General features: G+C 46.4%; 1 protein-coding gene and 1 long non-coding RNA gene across 3 annotated transcripts in view; one reads left to right on the top strand and one right to left on the bottom strand.

Moving 5' to 3' along the window:
- ift80 (intraflagellar transport 80 homolog (Chlamydomonas)) overlaps positions 1-19,750 on the top strand; it is a 59,450-nt gene that overhangs the window by 22,458 nt on the left and 17,242 nt on the right. The window lies entirely within an intron of this gene.
- Positions 7,312-10,101, bottom strand: LOC143482696 (uncharacterized). Its single transcript, XR_013122280.1, has 3 exons — positions 10,010-10,101; positions 7,706-7,777; positions 7,312-7,608 (listed from the first exon to the last, which is right to left on the bottom strand). It is a non-coding gene; the product is annotated as an uncharacterized LOC143482696 (long non-coding RNA).

Below are 19,750 nucleotides of genomic sequence, written 5' to 3'. Positions count from 1 at the left end.
TCCCATTCCGCTGCGCTACACAGAGAAAAATCTGTTCTCCAGCCAGGTGCTGTGCTCTGGGCTTTCACACAGCCAGCACGAAAACTGGTCCCAGATCTGTTGTTTGGCCCTAACTTTGGAGACATTAGTTTGACAAATGTCTATGTCTGCACTTTTTTGTCTTTGAGTTTTTTTCTTTGTGGCAAGGGGGTGCCACAGGCGATTGCCAGAATCACAGTAGCTCCGTCGCCGATATGAGCTTCGGCTTAAAATGGGGTCCTGCCAGCGGGTGCCCGAGGATATGCCTGCGGACACGGGGCGTCTGCGCAGCAGGAGAACTGTGAGCGCCGATTGAACTGAGGGTGCTGTCACAGAAGCACATGGGAGATTCGGGGTGGGGGAAGGGTACAGAAAAGAGAACGGGAGAAAGAGAGAGAGAAAAAAAAGAGAGAGGGAGAGAGAAAATGAGAGAGGGACAACAAGAGAGACAAAGATACAGAGAGAGAGAGAGAGCGAGAGAGGAAAATTGCTAGTGTAGATTTACGAGTCTTTCTCTCTGGACCTTATCTGTTTTCATCACATGAGAGAGGTCGGCCCCAGCCACACAGATGGAGAAAGCGTCACTATTAAAATGAGGGATCAGCCTATGAGAAGAGGGGGGGGGGCACTGTGTGTGAGAATAAGAGAGAGGGAGAGGGCAAGACTGTGGAAAAACAGCAGATGTGGAGGGGTTGGACAGCAGAGAGGGAGGGAGGGGGAGAGAGAGGGAGGGAGAAAGATAGAGGGAGGGATAGGGAGAGAGCGGGAAGGAGAGGGGGGAGAGAGAGAGAGGGAGAGGGTGGCGAAACAAAGAGAGTCCTGAGTCAGCAGCAGTTTTCTCCCCAGGCAACTGGGCTGGGCTCCTCCACTCTCTCTCTCTCTCTCTCTCTCTCTCTCTCTCTCTCTCTCCTTCTCTCCGAGTTAAGAGTCACATGTGCTCTCTCTCTCTCGCTGTCTCTATCCCCTCCCCCTCTCTCTGCTTCCAGCATTAGTGAGAAGGAGAGAGAGAGAGAGAGAGAGAGAGAGCCGTGAAAAGGCCATCCTGGGTCTCTCCAGTGGAGACGAAAACTTCTCTCAAGGAAAGTTTTTCATTTGACAGCCCCGGTGTTTGTCAGCCTACACTTTGCATGAAGAGGCTTTTCTCAGCCAAACCCTGCGACATGTTTCGCTGTCAGGGATCCCCAAACCCCCCCCACCCTCACACCCCCACACCCCTTAGCCTAACGTGCAAATCTGTACAGCCATGGCCTATACTGTACTGCCCTCCACAACACAGCTCTGTCCTGCCAAATGAGTTCATATTTGCGATTCCTCTTTGGTCGAAGCCGTACACCTATTTATTTTTATAAATCCCCCCCACTACTCCTTTTAAACACGTCTGGGTGAGGCTACCTATGAAATGTTTTTGAACAAGTAGGTGCATTCTGGCTTTAACGATTGCCCCTTCACTGCCAGTTAAAACAGCCGACACACTCGGCCATAGAGCTGCACACCATGAATATACGAGCCAGTCTGGCACCTTTAAGAGGAGTGTTGCTTCTAAACCCACTCACACACACACACACACACACACACACACACACACACACACACACACACACACACAAAGGCCAGCCAGGTCACAAGAGTCCACATATAGTTTGTGTTGTCTCTCATTTGCCCTCGGCTGTGTGAAACGCAAATATGAGGTGTTGAGTTACGGCACTTATGGCAGCTCACCAGGTGATGTGGCGAAGATGGTGGACAAGGGGGACAGCAGAAGGTGGACAGGACATGTATATCGATGGTCTGGACCATCTACAGCCATATATTAAATGTGGATTTAGAGCATTGGTTGATACAGTGGACACATCTAGAATAGTCTAGTTGTGCCAGAATGCCCGGAGGGGTAGGTGCAGGGGGCGGAACCCGGGGGGGCTGTTGGGGGCGGGGCCCGTGGGTAGGTCTTGAATGTGGGGGTGGGTGTTGGTGGGTGGAGGAGCCCCAGACAGAATGAGTAAAGTGCAGAGCTGGAGCTGTCCACACTTACAAACCCCCCCCAACAGGGCAACTCCAGACTGCCCTACTCCCATGTAAAATGTGAAACTTCTACATATCTCTCCTCTCTCTCTCAATCTCTATTCTCTCTCTCTTTCTATCTCTCGTCTCTTCTGGCCACTTTTCTCTCTCTCTTTCAATCTCTCTCTCTCTCCCTTTCTTTATTTCTCCTCTCAATCATACTTTATATCACTCTGCTCAATCTTCCTCCCCTCTCTACTCTCAATCTCTCTCTCTTATCCTTTCTTTCTGTAGGGAAAAGGGGGCGGGTCGGGGAGAGATGAGTGACAGCCTCAGACATCTGCCAGCCCCTCTGGCAGTGTCCTTACTCCCTGGGTCGTTAAATCAGTACCTTCGCATGCAAGATAAACATGTCCGAGAAAGAGAGGAGGGAGACTTCAAGACGAAAGGGTTATAGTGACGGAGCCAGTGGGAAATCAAGGGGTCAAGAAAGGAGTGTGAAAATAAAGCCTTCTGCAAGACAGTGGACAGTGGAATAGCATGTACCTATTCATCTGAATAGGCTCAAAACACTGAGGACAGCCATAACTTCACTATGCAGTCTACACACTATTTACCCAGGAGTGATCTGTATCAGTTGCATGCCAAGACAGTTGATAGCTTGATTGCAAAAAATGAGTGACTGTTTTGTTTGTGTTGCTGGTACGACATATAGGTTTTAAACTACAGCTAGTTGAAGTCGTGTTTTTTAACTTTCAGTATATGCTAAAACATTTTGCCTAATTTAAAGGGTACCTATTATGCTCATTTTCAGTGTTCATAATTTTAATTTGGGGGCTTGCTAGAATAGATTTACAATGTTAAAATAACTTTTCAATGTTCCAAAAACATTCTTTTGTCATACTGTTAATCTATTTGAACCCTCTGTCTGAAACGCTGTCATAGCTCCTTTAAGCCCCTCCCACCTTCCTGATGCACACAATTTGCTCTGACTGGTCAGCTCGCAGACTCTGTTCTGTTTGGTCAACCTCCAGAGTGGCTCCGCCCCCGACACATTCCACCCCTGAGCTGTAAATAGTGGCGTGTTTGAAATATTAAAGCATTACTGTGGCCAGTAGTGTCCACATTGTTTGCAGTCACACTAATGGACATGCAGTTCCCTGCAGGCAGGCAGATCTCAGTATTAAACATTGAAAAAATACTTTAATAAGAAAAACAGATTACAAAACTAAGTGGATTACAACCACAACAGATTGTTACCATAAATCAACTGAACACTGTTCGACATCTCTAATAATCGAAAAGGATCACCATATTTCCACTAGCACTAGAAAAATTCCACAACAAACTCGAGTAACTCATTTACTAAAAATGATCTATGCAAATATCATCTGCAAACTCTTTGCATAGAAGCTATGTTTAATCCATATAACTATAACCGCAAAATTCTTACACCCCATTGTGCCTTGCGCAAAGTCTGTGCAATATCTGGCAAGCCGAAAAGATTCGTTGGCTAGACACTAGGCGTGCTAGCAGCAACAATTTGGGAGCCTACTGAAACAGCATCAAAGCCAGGTGACATTGTATTACCTCATCCTGCTGTAAGTAGGAGGGCAGGGCAGAAATATAAAGAAGAAGCCTGTATTTGAAGTATTTCTGTGTGTGTTGAATCATTATCAAGTGACAGAGAGGCTATGAATGAGTTGCCAGAGTCCAGAATCTTCATAAGAGTAAGTTTGAGTAGGTTCCCGTGTAGATAATAGTCCACAATCTTCATAAGAGTAAGTTTGAGTAGGTTCTCGTGTAGATAATAGTCCACAATCTTCATAAGAGTAAGTTTGAGTAGGTTCCCGTGTAGATAATAGTCCACAATCTTCATAAGAGTAAGTTTGAGTATGTTCCCATGTAGATAATAGTCCACAATCTTCATAAGAGTAAGTTTGATTAGGTTCTCGTGTAGATAATAGTCCACAATCTTCATAAGAGTAAGTTCAAGTAGGTTCTCGTGTAGATAATAGTCCACAATCTTCATAGAAGTAAGTTCGAGTAGGTTCTCGTGTAGATAATAGTCCACAATCTTCATAGCAGTAAGTTCGAGTAGGTTCTCGTGTAGATACTAGTCCAGAATCTTCATGGCAGTAAGTTTGAGTAGGTTTTCGGGAAGATGGTGCTCCTGAATCTTCATACTAGTAAGGTTGAGCATGTTCTTGTGAAGATGGTAGTCTGGTATCTGTCTTATTATTTACTTAATTTCACATTCCAAGATACCAGTCATATTATTTTTTGTATCTTTGCTATAGCTGCAGGGCTAATATGTACATGTCTTTAGGTAAAAATGGATCTGTAGCTAAACCATTACAACACAAGATTACTTGTCAATATCCTCTTTAGCAGAGCAGCCCACCGCTGACCCGTGGCTGAGCCACAGGTAACAGCTCCACCTGCGTATAGTAGTAGTAGCGTCTCCATCCTTCAGGAGGAGATCAGAAGATTCAACGTTGCACTGTGCGTGGTTTTGAAGTGCTGGTCACAAAGTAAATGGAATGGTGGTAACAAGGGGTTGTCACTACTGACGTCTTCTTGGTTCTCTACCTTTGGCAAAGCAAATCAATCCAAATCACTTTTACAAGAGCGCTTAAACCACAGGTGTTGTCACAAAGCAGCTTTACAAGTGTCCGAGCCCCCAGTGAGCAAGCTAAGGGCGAGGTCAAAGGTAAGGAAAAACTCCCTAAGAGCATGAGGAAGAAACCTTGAGAGGACCCCCTCCTCCTCTGGCCGACGCCGGCCACCATGTCAACAACCTAGATATACAATATAAAGATTTCCTATCACAACGCAGAACACGTGGTCTTCTAAGCATCGACTACATAACCAAACAAACTCTTCTCACCTTCGGTCTTGCGGTGTGTTGTGTGAAGGTGTGCTTGCCAGTAGGCAGGCAATATAGAAGGTGTTACAAGATTGTGTCGTCATGTAACAAAGAAAATGGCTGAAATTCCAATGGGGTGTTTCCAGCATCGGAGAAAAGTCGTTTCTGTGGGAGTTAATCAAGCTAACGTGTGCTCTTGACCTTACATACAAAACTATATAACATGCTAAAAGAAGGAGTACATGAGCATAGTAGGTCCCCTTTAAAAGATACCTTTGAATTTACTCAATATGAGCCACACCTGACCACACCTTACTTCTGCAAGACTTCAGCGCACTTACCTTCAGTTCCCCAAGGATGTCTGGACGTTCACTTCATCAGTGGAATATAGGTGAATGTTTGTCAGGTGGTAGGAGACACCAGAGAATGTAGTGAGCGCTGTCTGGGCTCATGTCCTCACCTTTACTGGTGTAATGGTGAGTAATGGTGGTGTAAAGGTGAGCCCAATATGCCTGACTGTCTTTTGAAGACCTACATGCTTTTGAAGTCTCTCTGCAGCTGGGCCCAGAACAGAGCTGAAGCAGGTCTCAAAGTGCATACGTGTCTCCATTTAAATCACTTGGGCTGCTTGTGAGGACGTCATGGAAAACCTAAAAAATTAATAACTTGGCAATGACAGCTGAGTATTGTGTGTCTGATTTCTCAGCGCGATTAAGTGCAGCGTTCCTACGCCTTGCGTCTCAGACGCTGATTGGAGATATTTCTGCTTCGACCACAGCGCAACACTTGACAAATCGTCCGCGGTTGCCCCGTCGACTGTGGAAAAGTTGCCTCTCGGCGATACCAGGCGCCTGTGCTATCGCTGGCATTTTTGTAAGCATTATTCCTTTGATTCGACTTGACGCTCTTTGGCGCTCGATTTGGCTCCGGTTTTTACGACTTTCACTTTTCCCTAAGAGCGCCTGCAGGTCCCCCCCCCCCCCCGTTCCCTCTTATCGTGGAACGGGGCCCATTTTTAGGTGGCCAGTAACGGTCTCTGCTGTTGACTCTAAATCACTGTACGCCTGCTTACCTGAGTGGCATCATTAACTACACGCGCTCTCTCTCGAGGGACCCGCTTGTCTTGAGGAGTGGGCGTGGCCAGCTCGCTTTCTGTGCGTAAGCATGACGACGCCTCCGTTTCGTGGCGGTGCTTTCAGTGACTGTAATGGTCAATAATTTTAATATGTATCTTTACTGTATCAGTAATGGTCAGTTATATTCAGCTTTATACTACACTTGTAGTCCTTGAACGTATACCAGGAGGCAAGTTTATGTCCCTCTGTACTTTGCCACAACAGTAATGGGGTTTTCTCATTTCAGTTACACCCCACCCTCCACTACCTGCCCCCCAAACCCCCAGCGCCGACCTTTCACCCCATAGTTTAATTTTTTCAGCCCTCCTGGTCCTCCAGGGGACTTCATTAATTTACCCCTCACCCCTCACACGGAGGGGGGCAGCCTGTGCAGATATTGTTTTTGGAGAAGGAGACCTGTTGAGCATTACTTGTTGCTTAACTGCAGCCTTTAGTTCAAGGCTGCTTTGCGTAACACTGCTTTTTTAATGATGCTGCTACAATTATCAGTTTTGTAACATACCAGAGAACATTCGATGTAAAATTAACATGCAAATAGAGGAGGAGACAACAGTGCGTTTGCTTCAGAGTGGGCCAGCCACACCAGGGTATCTTTCACACTGACCTGTGTTAGCATGTTAGCCCTCAGCATTCGGAAGAATACTCTCCCCACTAGGCCCGGATTCTCTCTCTCTTTCTCTCTCCCTCCTTTTCTCCACCTCCATCTCTTTCTCTCCCCATCTCCCTCCACCACTCCCTCCGTCTCTTTTCCTCCGTCCTTCCCTCCGTGCTGTGCTGCGTGGCTGGTGCGGTCGTGTTAATTGAATTCTGCTGGCCAGCGCACAGCTGAGCCCTGCTGATGAGGCCCAGGGGACTGGGGCATGTGTGGATGGTTACCATGTTGAGACTGAAGCCCAAAGAGAGCACTCAGCCATGTGAGGACAGTTACCCCACGCTCTCTCTCTCTCTCTCTCTCTCTCTCTCCTTCTCTCCCCACTCTCTTCCTCCCTCTCCCCACTCCCTCGCTCTCCCAGGCACATGTTCTCGTTCTCTCTCTCTCTCTCTCTCTCTCTCTCTCTCTCTCTCTCTCTCTCTTTCTCTCTCTTTCGCTTCAGTGCACACTCTCTGGTTTTCATCTTCCTTTACAATGCCTGTCCAAAGTAGCACAATTTTTATAGCAAATAAACCATATATACTGCATGTTATGTACCATGATGCATACTTTATTTTACAGAGTACTCATGTCACACTACTAGCATAGCCTGCCATATAGCGCTGTTGTTGTTGTTACTAATACAGACTTTCCAAGGTTGTTTTCCACTGTGAAGAATACACTTTAAATTGCACTCCACATGTTACACAGTCCAAATCAGCTTTACACCAGTTTCTCCATAATGGACCATGACAAGGATAAAATAGTGTGTAATAGGTGCAGCTGGAATACATTTATATGTTGTGTTGTGTTCAGTGGTTTTTTTTAAATCCTCTTAAGGGTTTTAGCGTGGCCTTAATGAAGGGCTTGAGGGCGAGATCCCAGTGTGTTTGGATGGACCGGAGAGCAGCTCTGGTCCAGTTCTGGACGAGATGGAGAATGGCTCGGGTCCAGGTCTGGACAGAATGGATGAGGGTTAGGCATTAAGTTACATAGAGGGCACGTTGCCGTGTTGCTCGAAGTGCACACACACACACACACACACACACACACCCAGCCCAGCAGCTCCTGAGTTATTGTAGCACTGTGCATGAACTTCAGAATGCCCTCTCTGCAGTGTGTCCTCTGCCAAGACAAAGGGAGAGAGAGAGAGAAAGAGAGAGAAAAGCAGGAGGAAGAGGCAAGAGGAAGAGGCGAGGTTAAGCGAGAGCGTTTGGATCCAGACAATCAACTACAACTCCGCATCTTACAAATCTAATCTGTTTTATGACACGGTTACTTTGGCAGCCGTCGCTAGTATAATAACAATCGCTTCACGTTGCACCACGGAGCCGGAAGGTGGCGAGCGGGAGAGACGTCCTGCTGACTGGAGGACTCTGGAGACAGACGAGCGAGCAGAAGACTCCTGAAGGAGCGTGGGGCAGCTGTCTTGCTGAGGAATGCCCCAGAGACCTGGCTGTGATGGAGTATCTTATCATCTCAGGATGGATGTTTACGACGTCTGCGCTCGGCCCGTTTCTTATAAGACTCGCAGTGCATCTCTTCCCCCCCTCTATCACTAAGATTCTGGATAGACAGAGGGATGGATAAAACGTGTCTGTGAATCACAGAGTGATCAAGGCAACTCAGACAGTGTGGTGCCGTTGGACATTTCGGAGCAGGTTTGCTTTATGGGCTGGTGAGCTCGTTCCTTTTGATGGCGTGTAGTTTGACGCAGTGGGTCGCACTGGGTTCTGAAGCGCAGCATTGAGAGAGCCGTCACATCGCCCTGGACATTTAATCCAACTGTGCTCTCCACGTTCTTTGGGTCGCTCCTGGGTATTCTGGCTTTGTCTTTTCAGTGTGCACACAGAGAGAGCTAGAGACCAAGCAGAAGTCCTCCAAGCAGAAGAATAAAAATTTTATGTGTGTGTGTGTGTGTGTGTGTGTGTGTGTGTGTGTGTGTGTGTGTGTGTGTGTGTGTGTGTGTGTGTGTGTGTGTGTGTGTGTGCGTGCGTGCGTGTGTGTGTGTGTGATGAGGCCTGTCACTGAGCCAGGGTATCTGAAGAGCTTCAGGATCAGCTACTGCTGCTCTGTTCTACTAAAAGCTCCTAGGTACTTCTGCCATTGGCCACCCGACAATCAGCTCACTCTGATTGGTTGAAACACACAGAGCTGTACCATCAACCAGGTGTTTTTGTAAAGTTGCTTGGAGAAGCTGAATCTCCAGTAATTAGGTGGGATTACAAGCCGTTCTTCATGTGGACCCAGATGTGAGTGTGAGTGTGTATGTGTGTGTGTGTGTGTGTGTGTGTGTGTCTAGGGCATAGACTCCTCCCCCAGGCCTGACCTGAGGCCCCCTCCCCCATACAGACCTCGACCCCAGTACTCAGGGGTCACTGCAAAGCGACATTTACAAGCTCTTCTAATTTACAGAGAGATTGATGGGGGGGGGACCCCATTCTCCCCAGCGCCCAGGCCCCCAGCTCACAGCTCCCTCCAATATGATTGGCTGCTGTGGAGCTGATAGTGCACAAGATGTGGTCATGCACTGTGAGACTTGAACAGCTTCTTACTGGATGCCACAACAGAGCTACAAATATACATCACATTAATGGGCTTGGTTATTTAATAAATAACATTGCAGATTTTGCAACATATCAATATAGCTTCAGTTTTTGCTTTTTGCAGGTTTAGGTCCTGTAGGGGCAGTTTGAACAGACATGCATGTATTACTGAGTTACCTTGTCATACATCAGTTTTTCTTAGCGGCCTTCTTCCATGGCTCTAATAACTTTAGTTATTCATCCTTGATTTCTTCCATCCTTGATTCCAGACCGTTTATGGACCGAGGCATCATTTTAAGACCATAGTCACATTCATGTAGCAACACTTGGTTATGACATGATGCACAACTCTATCTGTCACTGGGTTTTCTGAACCTGTCTAATATATGTATATATATATATATATATATATATATATATATATATATATATATATATATATATATATATATATATATATATATATAATCTCCTAAAAGTTGGAGTAATTAGAGATCAGAGACCCACACTGCAGCTTCAGTGCTGCCGTGGCTGACTGGATCTCCGTGGTTTGCAGAGCTAAAACTGCTCCAGAACTGCTCCAGAACTGCTCCAGGTCGTCCCCGTCTTCCGCACTGTAGTGTATCTCTTCAGGGTTTGCAGTGAAAGAGAGATCAGTCTGACGTCTGCAGCATGAAGCTGCTTTTGTTTGCGTGGCTTGCCTGATGTGTAAACTGTGGCAACACACACAATGTTTAGATGCAGCGCGTCAAAGGGACCGGAGTGTGTGTGTGCGGGTGTGTGTGTGCGTAAGTGTGTGTCCATGTGGTACCTGTCCTGCCAGGCTGTCTTTAGAAGAGGAGTGAGTCTAACTGAAGTCTTTAGAAGAGGAGTGAGTCTAACTGAAGACAGCTGGGTCTCTCCCTCCAGCTACATCAGCCAAGCTCTCCTAATTTATATCACTGGCCAAGCACAGGCCCCCCGTCTGCCTGACAGCGTGTCTAAACACTGGCTGTGTGTGTGTGTGTGTGTGTGTGTGTGTGTCACATGCCACCCCACCGATTAGCGTCTGGTGGGGAGATACAGAGCAGGCTCCTCCCGCTCTGTGCAGACATATTTAACGTATCTGATGTAATGGGGCTGAATCAGCAGATAGTTCCACTGGGAGCCATTAGACTCCAACATGTGTCATTAACCCCTTCCCTGCTCTCAACACACACACACACACATTGGGGGGGGGGGGGGGGGGGGGGTGCAGCAGAAAGGCCAGTTTTTTTCATTTGAACACTGCTCTTCTTTGTCTAAAAGTTAATACATTTGCTCTGACTCCTTTTAATTAGTGCCCCTCTTTTCCATTTTGTAAGACACTGGCTGCAACTGGGAGTCCATGTGTGTCTGATCATTCTGTATGTGTAGGGGACCAAGGAGCCAGTGTGGTTCATGGAGAGATGGTAAAGGGGTCTCCTCTGCCTTGTCCAGCAGCAGGAGAACTTTCTCTCTGCCAAAGATCCTACTGGCTTATGAAGCTCAGTCTGTCCTCACACCAGGGCCTCTCACCATTGTTCTTATTGAACAGAGAGAGAGAGAGAATGAAACGGGGAGGGAGAAAGGGCAAGAGAGACTGCGAGAGGGGCTGGGACAATGAGAAGAAGAAGAAGAGAGAGAGAGAGAGAGAAGAGTTTGTGGTTCTTTGCCTTTCCAGTGTGAGTTTATAGCCTTTTCCTCTCCCGTTGTAATGAGGCTGACAGAGAGCCATGCTAGCAGCACCTGCCAGTTGTAATGGCAAACGTGTGTTCAGGAGAGGGACCACGGCACAAAGACCTCCCCCCAAAAGGGGGCGGTAGCGTTGACCCAGTGAAAGAGGTCGTCGTGTCCATGTGTGTTTTCATTTTTGCTTGCTTACATTCGTGTTTGCAGACAGAGCTTCTGGAACATTCCCAGTGTTTAAGGTTTAATGAGACTCTGAATCAAATCTGCCAGTAAAGGTCAGAGGGTCAGTAGCATGAGATCTATATGGCTCATTATACACCTCAACACGGTGTGTGTGTATAGGGGCCATGCACTACTGGAGCTCATAAACCCCTGTCCTAATATTTCATTCTTTCTCTGGATTGCATACTGTGTAGTACAGTGCCATTAGCACTGACTGTTTACACTAGATAGCACAGCAGTCAGACTTTGAATTGTTATGGATATCGTGACATATTACTTGATATAGACTGGGGCGTTTAAATTGTTCTGTGTGCTTGTTTGACAGCTGCTTTCTGGGAAGGATTGCTCATAACTGCAATCTTGTCTGAGTTCAGTCGTTTGAACTAAAATGTTGCTGAAATGAGCAGACCAGATACTGGCTGGTGCTGCAAGCACTACGTTGCACCACTTCAGTACATAGTGATGAGGTCAGTGTTTGGGGAGTCAGTTCAGGACTCATGAAGGCATTCAGTACGTAGTGATGAGGTCAGTGTTTGGGGAGTCAGTTCAGGACTCACGAAGGCATTCAGTACGTAGTAATGAGGTCAGTGTTTGGGGAGTCAGTTCAGGACTCATGAAGGCATTCAGTACGTAGTAATGAGGTCAGTGTTTGGGGAGTCAGTTCAGGACTCATGAAGGCATTCATTGTTTAGAAGCCTACACACAAACCCATGTGCTCCTAGGACATCAAAACTGAACGGTGCTGGGCGGGGTGAGCCGCGAATGACCTCAACACACAGGTTAGTGTTATTTCTGCCAGCTTTTACCTGGCCACAGAGTTGTGTTTCACAGGTAGCTTTAAATCACTGGCAGTCACACTGAAATACACACATTAGCTATACAGATACATGCACACAACCCAGTGATTCTAAAATGCATACATTTATTCTACATGCATACATTTATTCTACATGCATACGTCTAGCCTACATGTATACGTCTAGCCTACATGCATACGTCTAGCCTACATGTATACGTCTAGCCTACATGCATACGTCTAGCCTACATGCATACGTCTAGCCTACATGCATACGTCTAGCCTACATGCATACGTCTAGCCTACATGCATACGTCTAGACTACATGCATACGTCTAGCCTACATGCATACGTCTATAGCCTACATGCATACGTCTATAGCCTACATGCATACGTCTATAGCCTACATGTATATGTCTATAGCCTACATGTATACGTCTAGCCTACATGTATACGTCTAGCCTACATGCATACGTCTAGCCTACATGTATACGTCTAGCCTACATGTATACGTCTAGCTTACATGTATACGTCTAGCCTACATGCATACGTCTAGCCTACATGTATACGTCTAGCCTACATGTATACGTCTAGCCTACATGCATACGTCTATAGCCTACATGCATACGTCTAGCCTACATGCATACGTCTAGCCTACATGTATACGTCTAGCCTACATGCATACGTCTATAGCCTACATGCATACGTCTATAGCCTACATACATACGTCTAGCCTACATGTATACGTCTAACCTACATGTATACGTCTAGCCTACATGTATACGTCTAGCCTACATGCATACGTCTATAGCCTACATGTATACGTCTAGCCTACATGCATACGTCTAGCCTACATGCATACTTCTAGCCTACATGTATACGTCTAGCCTACATGTATACGTCTAGCCTACATGCATACGTCTATAGCCTACATGTATACGTCTATAGCCTACATGTATACGTCTAGCCATGCACATACTGCACATGCTTCCTGCTGTGTGGAAGACTTACAATGGCTTGACCTAATGTGCTCTGGAGGGGCACGCTTCTGCCCTGAGTCCTGACCCTTGACCTCAGTCCTCAGGAACAATGATATTTGAGAGCCCATGTCTGCCGGAGAATTTGATTACCTAGGAGCCTGGATAATTAAAAAAATAATAATAAATAAGGAAATGATTATTAAATGAGATGGGTAGGACCCGGTTGTTGGCCAGGCACATCCTATTGGTCCTTTCGTTTATATTAAAACTTGTCGTCATATCTGCAGCTGTCAGAGAAGAGTCTGCCATGCAGGTTTCTGGCCACCAGAGGTCCTCATCCCTGGAGTACTAGTGGTCTCCATGGTTACTCATCACACCCACCTACATCCTATCAGTTTCATTAATGCACTATATAAGGTTTGGAGGAACTCATAGAACTGTCAAAGCATTGCCAACTTTTCACAGCCTGTATACCAGGCTGTTTATTGTCTCTGATTCTCTGGATATTGACCTTTGGCCTACCTGCATTTTTGTATCGTTGCCTTACCCCTTTCGTTCTGTGCTCATCCGACTTCTGGTTTCTTGGACTCATAGGTTTTTTTTAGGCCTTATAGGCCTCTCCTATTGCTCTCAGTGAAGTTGTCCTGTTGATGGATCCTAACTTTATGTCTTGAGTCTGCTTTGTCACAGAATGCTTTACCACCCATGGATACAGGAGGGATACCGGAAACGTAGCTGATCCAAGCCCAATGTAGTAGTTTGGGAACCAACCCCCACCCCACCCCACCTCTGCCTGTTTAGCAGAGCAGTCTCTGTCCCTGCTAGTGAAACCATAAGCTTACCCATAAGTCTAGTCCTACCTGACAAGTTCAATGGGGTTCATGGTCAAGTAAAGGGTTTTTGGCTACCGTGCGGCCTGTACTTCGGGTGCAGCCCAGGAACGTTTTCCTTTTCTACCCTTCTAAAATTGCTTTCATTAGTTCTCTTCTCACCAGAAATTAGCCCTTAATTGGTCTGTTGCTTTTTGGGAAGTTCAGACCCCAGAGATGCAGACTCATTTTGAGAAGCTGTTTTGGGAGGTGACTGACCATTCCCAAAGTGGTAAGGGCTCAGGAGAGCAACTGCTCCAACTCTGCCATGCCTGCTGCCGAGAATGCCACCGTGGTATATACTCTCACTGTGCAGAGAATGAAGGACTCTACAGATTAATACCATGGGTTCGGCCATGCATTAAAGTTCGAACTTTCTTGCAAGGATTATCAGTTGTTGCTTACAGAGCTTATTCAAATATTCATTTTCCTGGATGACCTCATGAGGGCCATATAAACCCTCCAGAGTCACTCCACACACTCGGAGGAACTTGCAACCCTGTGTGAGTCTGAGGCTATGGAAAGGTAGAGCACACTTTACCTCTGAGGAAAGGAACAGGGGTCAACAAGAACATTACAGTCTGATTAGCTAAACATGACCCTGGTTTTTCCTGGTCCACAGAGGGATGATTGCATTGGGTCATGGGCTGCTACACTCGCTGCATGAAACCAAGGTCATGTTTAGCTAATCAAAGGTAACCTTGTCTAAGTCAGGGCTTGTCTAAGGATTTAGTTGCCAGCAGGGGAAAGGTTTGGAGTGTAAAACCCCGATTTTAAGAAGAATGGTAGAATGCACTTCTTGAACCAAGGAGATGGACCATCAATTCCCTTGACCGTTATGGGGGATTATTGTATAGCAAGCAGGATACCCTGTTTGTAAGCCAGGTACTGATCAATAAAGTTTCCTGTTGCCCGAGTCAATCAGGGCTAATGTGAATGTCCCATATTTGTCAATTGTGATTTTTTTTTCACTGCAATGGAAATTTGTCCTCCGCTTTTACCCATCTGTGCAATTAGAACACACACTAGTGATTACTAGGGGGCTGTGGTGCACACGTGCCCAGAGCGGTGGGCAGCCCTAGCCCTGCGCCCGGGGAGCAGTTGGGGTTAGGTCTGGGAATCAAACCCATGACCCTCCGGTCACAAGACCAGTTCCCTACCACCAGACCATGACTGCCCCATGAAAAAAATGTTCTGGAGTGTATGTGCCACAACTGTGGAAAGCTTGGGGAGCTCCTGAAATATAGTTCTGCCCTCAGAGTATACAGATCTGGCTGACAGCTACTGTTCAAATGAAAGGCAGCTACACTCCCTCCTCACTGACCTTGCGACTGCGTGTTGGACATAATGCTGGGCACAACTCGTCCTAAGATAGGGTTTACCTGAACAGAGAACCACCTTCGTCGCTACTTCCGGACATATATACCTGGTTATGCCATATGGTGTTCCAACCATTTGTCAAAAATGTCTCTCTTGACACGTTTAACAAATGGGTTCTACTGCGCCTCAGAACTTTCACAGCATAATGGTAGATTTCCGGGACTGCACAAGGGTTTTTTTCATTAAATATAACAAAATGAGAGCAGTGAGTACCTGCCTGTAATCTTGCACAATAAAAGATCTTCAGAGATTTAAGCTTCAGCAATTTTTACCATCGCTTCTTTTGAGGATTCAGCTCCCTGGCTGCACCACCCACTGATCTTCTAAAGGGGAAATCTCACAGCGTATGGTGCAACTCTCCCTGCATACGGTGTTCTCTGTGCTTACGGAGGATTTCACCACCCCCTGGACCCCGTTCTTCATTTTGGGCTTGAGGTGGATGCTTCAGAGACAGATATTGGGGCTGTGTATGTCTCAATGCCAAGGAACCTCTTCCAAGCACTGCCCATAAGTTCATCATTCATACAAACTCGCTCCAACAGAAACGAACGAGGAAGCTAGTTATGTTAGTGTGAGTGAGTTAAACATTTGTCATCTTGTATGAGTTTTACTCCTCATAGATTAATAGTTAAAAACAGGATTTTTCAAAATGAAAAGGTTGGAGGTAGCAAAAGACTTGCTGATCTAGCCCTCATCTAGGCCTGATGGTGGATACTTTTGAAAGACGCTTCAGAAGAACGGCAGTATTGGTTAGAGTAGAAGACGCTTTAGAAGAACGGCAGTATTGGTTAGAGTAGAAGACGCTTTAGAATTACGGCAGTATTGGTTAGAGTAGAAGACACTTTAGAAGTACGGCAGTATTGGTTAGAGTAGAAGATGCTTTAGAAGAAAGGCAGTATTGGTTGGAGTAGAAGACACTTTAGAAGAACGGCAGTATTGGTAATGGTTAGAGTAAAAGATGCTTTAGAAGAAAGGCAGTATTGGTTAGAGTAGAAGACGCTTTAGAAGAACGGTAGTATTGGTTAGAGTAGAAGATACTTTAGAAGAACCGTAGTATTGGTTAGAGAAGAAAGACGCTTCAGAAGAACGGCAGTATTGGTTAGAGTAGAAGACGTTTTAGAATTACGGCAGTATTGGTTAGAGTAGAAGACACTTTAGAAGTACGGCAGTATTGGTTAGAGTAGAAGATGCTTTAGAAGAAAGGCAGTATTGGTTAGAGTAGAAGACACTTTAGAAGAACGGCAGTATTGGTAATGGTTAGAGTAAAAGATGCTTTAGAAGAACGGCAGTATTAGTTAGAGTAGAAGATGCTTTAGAAGAAAGGCAGTATTGGTTAGAGTAGAAGACGCTTTAGAAGAACGGTAGTATTGGTTAGAGTAGAAGATACTTTAGAAGAACCGTAGTATTGGTTAGAGAAGAAAGACACTTTAGAAGAACGGCAGTATTAGTTAGAGTAGAAGATGCTTTAGAAGAATGGCAGTATTGGTTAGAGTAGAAGATGCTTTAGAAGAATGGCAGTATTGGTTAGAGTAGATGATACTTTAGAAGAACGGTAGTATTGGTTAGAGTAGAAGATACTTTAGAACAGGTATCACCAAATGGCGGACCGCGGGAGACTATATTTTAAACCGGAGAATTTATTTTCAGACGAGTGTTACGTTCACCACCCATTTGAGTGTTACGTTCGCGCCCCCCCCCCCCCCCCCCCCCCCCGCTCAACAACTTTCGTTCGCCACCGCGGATCCGGACCTAAGGTCTGAGCTATCTGCCAAAAATGACCACCAAAATCTTGACCACCAAAATCTTGGACTATATTATGTTCACTGACCACCAAATCTTGGACTATATTAAGGCAGCAAAACCTCTCAATTCCAAACAAGCCCTATCTGGACCTTTTTTTTATCCATAACTCCAAAAATCACATATATATGAACACAAGCAGAACTCTGCACAACCTACAGACATATTTAGTGTTTGTAGTCCCAGTTTGTTGGGATACCATGAGAACTATTAGGCAAGAGCAGTATATGAAACCAACGCCCTCAAACTGTCCCAGTACTGAAACCAGTGCTCTGAGCGGAGTTTGATCAGACCTTATACAGCGAGTGCACTGATCACACCCTGTTGCTCTTACAGAACAAATTCTGGTGGCCATCTATGTACAGTGACAGTAAGGCCTTTGTAGAATTGTGTAAGGTTCCCCAACAGCTACCCACTGGACTGTTTGCCCCACTAACAGTGCCCAACCAGCCATGGTCACATATTGCGATGGATTTTATCATGACTTTAACCGCTTCACACGGACACTTTGTCGTTTTAGTTGCCATCAACATGTTTGCTAAAGCCTGCAGATGAATCGCTCTGCAGATAATTGTTCTGGTGATTATCCACAGCATTAGAATCAGCTAAAGTGTTGTTCAAAGAGGTGCTTCTGGTGTTTGGTCCGTCCCTCATCTCTGACTTCCACCCTGGTTACAGACCAGACCAGACCAGACCAGACCAGACCAGACCAGCTCCACAGCGTCCTGGCCATCCCCAGTGTTCCTCATTTTTGTCGGCTGGAGCCAATCTTGACCAGGGGCTGCTCTCGTGGAAGAGTCTGCCATGCACATTTCTGGCCACCAGAGGTCCACATCCCTGGAATACTAGTGGTCTCCATGGTTACTCATCACACCCATCTGCATCCCATCAGTTTCATTAATGCACTATATAAGGTTTCCAGGAACTCACAGAACTTGCAAAGCATTGCCAACTTTTCACAGCCTGTATACCAGGCCGTTTATTGTCTCTGATTCTCTGGATATTGACCTTTGGCCTACCTTCTGTATTTTTGGATCGGTGCCTTGCCCCTTTTGTTCTGTACTCATTTGACTTCTGGTTTCTTGGACTCGGGCCTGTCTGGTTTCTGATTTTTGCCTCTGGCCCCGTCCTGCTGCTCTCAGTAAAGTTCCCCCAACTCTTGGTCCAAGTCTGCTTTGTCATAGCAGCTGAATGATCCTCTCTTGCTTTATTTTATTTATGTATCACGGTAAACGGTTAAGGATTTATGGCCGTTCTGTAAGGGAATGTGTTTAGCTGTACTAGTACGAGGAAGATAGTGGAGATGGTTCTGTTAGGTGGAAGCCATGGTCTGAATGAAGGTTCTGCCATGTTCAGGCCGTTCCTAGAAATATTCCTAGAACACACACACACACACACACACTAGTGATCACTGGGGAGCTGTGGTACACACGTGCCCAGAGTGGAAATATCAAGACTGACGTGATGCTATGTTCAGGCTGTTTCCCATCGCCTGCATGGATCTACTCTTCCTCCCCAACCTCACTGGGGTCCTGGCTGGCCCCCTCTCAATGGCCCCTGATCTGAATACCACATTTTACTGGTGCCTCCTATTCTTAAACTTTTACTGGGTTTCTCACTCTCTCTCTCTCACTCTCACTCACCCCCCTCCCCCTCATTTTACCACATATTAAATTCACCTGCAATAAACACAAATCCAGGCAAAGTGCATGGACATTACAAATGTGACATGATTACTCATGACTCAGATACTCTTCACTGTTTATGGGGATATGTTTAAAAAATCTATCTCTCTGTCTCTCTCTCGCTCTCTCTCTCTTCCTCTCGCTCTCTCTCTTGCTCTCTCTCTCTCTCTCTCTCTAAGTGTGTGTGTGTGAAATATGTCTGATGGATTTATCAGAAGAAAACAGCAGATCCATGTGATCTGGGAGAGACACGTTCACACACAGTGTTACATCAGGGGGAGACTGAGGGCGAGCCAGACTGGTGTGGGGTTATGCGGGGTAGTGTGGGGTTATGCGGGATTATGCGGGGTCATGAGGGGTAGCATGGGGTCATGCAGGGCCATGAGGGGCAGTGTGGGGTTATGCGGGGTCATGCGGGGTTTCACAGGGTCATGCGGGGACACTATGCTAATTGTATTTTTTGGGCTGGAGCGCTGGCTCTCTGCAGGCTGTTCCCTGCACAGCACTGATGCCATTTTCCTCATGTGCAACAGAACCCAGCACGTGGTCCCCTAGAGTCCTTCACCCACCCCACCCTGCCACACAGGCCCATGGGAGCTCTGCTGCTCACATGGACGTACGGAGGACTTAAATATACACGCGTGGCCAATGACCAAGCTGCACTGGCAGTGATGGATGTGGTGTCTCCGCGCCTTGTAAACGCTGGCTCTGCTCTTGGCTCTAGCAGTGGTGACACAGGCACTCACATACACTCACTCTACCGTGTCCTTCACACACACACACACACACACACACCTCCTGCTGCTGGAGTCTAATGGCTCAGTGTGTTAAAAGCATTAGGTGAGCGTGAATCCAAGAAGCGCTGCTCGCCCCACTGTCGTGTGCCTTGGCCCGTTCTGTTCTGCTGTGTACATCAAGCCCGGCCCGTAGTGCTCGTTCTCCTCCAGGGAGCCCTAAAGCCCCGCCTTGCTCGCACTAGAATAGATCGCAGAGTGCCATTATTTTTAAATGCCTTCGTTCTGGGGTCAGTGGAACAGGCCCAACTACAGCCATGTTTTGAAAAAGGTATATGAAAGAGAACTTCAAAGCTCAGCACCGCCCCTGCGCACGGCCGTAGTTGTTTATCTTCGC

Source organism: Brachyhypopomus gauderio, chromosome 19 (genome assembly GCF_052324685.1).
Source record: "Brachyhypopomus gauderio isolate BG-103 chromosome 19, BGAUD_0.2, whole genome shotgun sequence".
In the NCBI taxonomy this organism is placed as follows: domain Eukaryota; kingdom Metazoa; phylum Chordata; class Actinopteri; order Gymnotiformes; family Hypopomidae; genus Brachyhypopomus; species Brachyhypopomus gauderio.
This window is presented reverse-complemented; position numbering and strand designations above follow the sequence as displayed.